Source organism: Chiloscyllium plagiosum, unplaced genomic scaffold, assembly GCF_037043375.1.
Source record: "Chiloscyllium plagiosum isolate Xiang-an unplaced genomic scaffold, Cpla_swu_hap1 HiC_scaffold_24, whole genome shotgun sequence".
Classification (NCBI taxonomy): domain Eukaryota; kingdom Metazoa; phylum Chordata; class Chondrichthyes; order Orectolobiformes; family Hemiscylliidae; genus Chiloscyllium; species Chiloscyllium plagiosum.
The window spans coordinates 59,036,370-59,040,848 of NW_028270162.1; the positions used below are offsets into that span (position 1 = coordinate 59,036,370).

Sequence of the window (4,479 nt, forward strand, 5' to 3'; positions counted from 1 at the left end):
GGAAACCAATCTGTCCTGAAAATTCTGAGACTAGAGATAGCAAAGGCGTGGATGAGGGAAGCCCAGGAGAGAATTGCGAAACCCATCAACCATGTTTCTTTTGCATATGTGATTTTCTCAGGGAGCAGACAGGAAGAACTCCATCCTGCCAGAACTCCATATTCAAGAGGAGAAGGACAGACCAGGCCTGGCCTAACCCAGGAAACACGGACCAGGCCTGGCCTAACCGAGGAAACACAGACCAGGTCAGGCCTAACCGAGGAAACACAGACCAGGCCAGGCCTAACCGAGGAAACACAGACCAGGCCAGGCCTAACCGAGGAAACACAGACCAGGTCAGGCCTAACCAAGGCAGCAATGGTGAGAGAATGAGGCTACTTGATGATCATATTAATCCATGTGGATATGATAGCATTTCAGTTATAGTACTATGACCCCCAAAGGCTTGGACAATTACCCATCAGACAGAAGTTCAAATCCCACTGTTGCACTGGGGAAAACTGGATCAAATAAATCAGGAACAGCAGAGAGCCCTGTTGGCCCATGGATCATTGTGAATTTGTGATCTACCCAACACAGCCCCATGTCCCTTAATAGAAAACTACATAAATATTAGATTTACAATGAGCAATTTATCAGGTGCTGTTTATGATGGAGAATGACCCTTTGTGCAGTGTCCCCTAATCTTACCCCCAAAATGGCTGCAAGGCCTCAATCTTCACTCCAGTAGAAATTACTTCTCTCTATCCCAGATGTTCCCATTAGTATATTGCACACGGTGAGTAAGTCACTCCTTGACTGTCAAACTTCCAGGGAAGTTGTGTAACATTTCGTTACCAGGAAACCGTCTGGTCCTGGGAGTTTGTCACTCTTTGGTTTATCTTCATTGCTGCACCTTCGTTTACCCCTGTCCCTGGTTCGATGTTGCAGGAGAGCTGCCCCTTCCTCAGGGTCAATCCTGTTTTCAGGCTGAGACCGGAACATCCCCAGGGTCAGAGGCCAGTTCTCCAGCTGTTGGTCATTCCTGCCTCCCCTCACTTCCAGCCTGCATTGCTAGACTTCACCAGGAGGCTGCACTGTTGTACACATAGCCCAGTGCCCAAACACGGCTCACCCTGGACACCAGCTGCGGCAGGAGTAATGATACTGTCTGGGTGGGGATTGGACAAGGGTTTGAGGGTGGGTGGAGAGGAATGGGGATTCCTGAGTCCCAGCGCCCACCCATTCCCACTTTTCCTGATTGCCGGCTTGGCTATTAGGTGAATGGTCAGGAACAATTGCGGGGAATTTCACCACTTCATTATGTACTGATCAAACCTAGATCCCAAAGAGTGCTGTGAGGACGCAGGGTCAAAGGGAACAAGCAGAGACCTGGACAGGATCCTCCTTGACCAGCACACTGGATGGTATGGACAAGAGAGGTGCCCAGTGCCCAACATGGCTCCTCGTTCCGGAGAAGAGGATGAGGCTTGTGCAGTCGACCAGCTCCATTCCCCTCCAGTCTCATATCCTTTGTGCAGGTAAGGGACTGACTAGGGAAACATTGCCCCCTCTTGGCCTCCCCAGTGTGGTACTGATTGGAATATGTCGGTGGATTTGAGAGTCATAGAGATGTACAGCATGGAAACAGACCCTTCGGTCCAACCCGTCCATACCAACCAGACATCCCAACCCAATCTAGTCCCACCTGTAAGCACCCGGCCCATATCCCTCCAAACCCTTCCTATTCATGTACCCAACCAGATGTCTCTGAAATGTTGTAATTGTACCAGCCTCCACCACTTCCTCTGGCAGCTCATTCCATACACGTACCACCCTCTGTGTGAAAAAGTTGCCCCTTAGGTCTCTTTTATATCTTTCCCCTCTCACCCTAAACCTATGCCCTCTAGTTCTGGACTCCCCCACCCCAGGGAAAAGACTTTGCCTATTTACCCTATCCATGCCCCTCATAATTTTGTAAACCTCTATAAGGTCACCCCTCAACCTCCGACGTTCCAGGGAAAACAGCCCCAGCCTGTTCAGCCTCTCCCTGTCGCTCAGATCCTCCAACCCTGGCAACGTCCTTGTAAATCTTTTCTGAACCCTTTCCAATTTAATATTATCCTTCTGATAGGAGGGAGACCGGTACTCCCTTACAAATACATTTCTCCAAACATCTCCCATTTCATAAAAAAAACAAAAAATACTTTATGCACTACCATTTGCGGTTCCAATTTGTCCAATATATTTGCTCAATAAAGGAAGTTAACATTTAGGATCTGAACTGAATGGTAATTCTATTCAGTCTCTGTCCATACGTTTCATTGGTAATCTCTCAACTGTTGAACAGCGTTTGTTCACGGGTCAAACATTCACTGGCACAGTCGCACCAGTTACTCTCAGAAGACCATCTTCTGCCCAGGAATATGCCCCAACTGCTCACTGACTCACTTTGCAATTGCTCCCCCAAACCTCAAGCCTCCCTTTGTGAATGGGGTAAATAATAAACAGTGCCCATGCTAATGGGGCGATCACCAAGTGAACCAACTTCACCTGACCAGGTCTGGCATCAAGGTGAGGGAGTTACCCCTAACTAGGCCCTGATCCCATCCCAGAGACTTCTGGAAAGTTCTGGGAGCTCGGGACTTGAGCACTGAATCGCCGCCAACACCCCAGTGTGGTATGGCGAGGGTGGGATTGGGTATGGGGGGAGCAGGGAGAGGGCATGGGGGAGCAGGGATTGGGGATGGGGGGAGCAGGGAGAGGTTACGGGAGGAGCTGGGAGAGGGTACAGCGAGGGTGGGATTGGGTATGGGGGGAGCAGGGATTGAGTATGGGGGGAGAAGGGATTGGGTATGGTGGGAACAGGGATTGGGTATGGGGGGGCAGGGATTGGGTATGGTGGGAACAGGGATTGGGTATGGGGGAGCAGGGATTGGGTACAGGGGGAGCAGGGATTGGGTATGGGGGGAGCAGGGATTGGGTACAGGGGGAGCAGGGATTGGGTACAGGGGGAGCAGGGATTGGGTATGGGGGGAGCAGGGATTGGGTATGGGGGGAGCAGGGATTGGGTATGGTGGGAGCAGGGATTGGGTACAGGGGGAGCAGGGATTGGGTATGGGGGGAGCAGGAAGAGGGTATGGGAGGAGCTGGGAGAAAGTATGGGGGGAGCAGGGAGAGGGTACGGGGGTGAGCTGGGATGGGGTCTCAGGGGTAACAGGGAGAGGGTATGGGAGGAGCTGGGATTGGGTATGGGGGGAGCAGGGAGAGGGTACGGGAGGAGCTGGGAGAAGGTATGGGGGAGCAGGGAGAGGGTACGGAGGGGTGAGCTGGGATGGGTATGGGGGGAGCAGGGAGAGGGTATGGGGGAGCTGGGAGAGGGTACAGGGGGGTGAGCTGGGATTGGGTCTCAGGGGTAGCAGGGAGAGGTACGGGAGGAGCTGGGAGAGGGTACGGGAGGAGCTGGGAGAGGGTACGGGAGGAGCTGGGAGAGGGTACGGGAGGAGCTGGGAGAGCGTAGGTGGGCAGTTTCTCTGGATTCCCTGAAGAGCTGATATTGTTCTGTTGCCTTTATCCAGCAGCTCTGCCCACCAGCTCCATCCCAGGATGGAGGTCAGGAATCGGCCCTCCTCCGAAGGGCACAGGGCCCACCTGGATGTCAGTGCTGTGCCAATGATGGAGCTCTCCCCTGATGTAGTGCTCGGCTCCCAGCAAACACAGGACTACCCAGGGCCCTTCAACATGGCATTGAACAGTGGAAGCACCATCAGGGCCATCAGCCATGTCCATGGTCAGACTGCGGGACCTCTTAGCCAATGGGGTGTCCCTGGACAACATCGCAATGAGCTCCACCCCAACGGGCAGTCCTCCCACCTTGGCATGGAGTTTGGGTGTCACAGAGTGCCCAGCTACCCTGCTACCAGTGGGGTGATGGAGTGGAACCCGTACCCAGTCTTCCCATATCCCTGTTGGTGATAAAAGGTTGAGATTGTGAACGGACTGGCACTGGGCCTGATCATCTCACCCGCTGGTGGCTCATGGGAACGAGGGCATCTCTCTACACGGGTGATCACGGCAGGGCCTGGGGTAAAGACCCTCTCCAATCCCTGGGGTTGTGTAGAGCCTTCCAACCCCTTCAGGAGGCCTGTAGGTACAACCACGGTGAGCAGCGGTCAATGGAACTTTCTGGAATCCTCAAACTCCATCTCTCCCCCGTGCTCGGCTAGGTGACTCTGGTACAATATAGATGTTCATTCAGCCAGAGAACATGAGGAATTTGGTCTCTCAGTCCTGTAGCAATGCAAGACCCTCCCACAGCTTGACGTGGAATTAGAGACAGCTATCAGTATCATGTGACCTGCCACCCAGATACAGGGAGTTATCTAATTTGGCTTTCATGATCAGTGGAAGTTGATGTTGTTTATGGCTCATTACAGAGTACAGGCGACACAGATCTTACAGCAGAATAAAATGTTTCCTACTGCATAGCTTCTGGGTCTC

At 52.8% G+C, this 4,479-nt stretch overlaps 1 long non-coding RNA gene across 1 annotated transcript; it reads left to right on the forward strand.

The window, feature by feature from the left end:
* The first annotated feature begins 233 nt into the window (after nt 1-233).
* On the forward strand, nt 234-4,122 carry LOC122562435 (uncharacterized). The gene is made up of 3 exons (XR_015761315.1): nt 234-360; nt 1,322-1,520; nt 3,558-4,122. It is a non-coding gene; the product is annotated as an uncharacterized LOC122562435 (long non-coding RNA).
* The last annotated feature ends 357 nt before the right edge of the window (nt 4,123-4,479 follow it).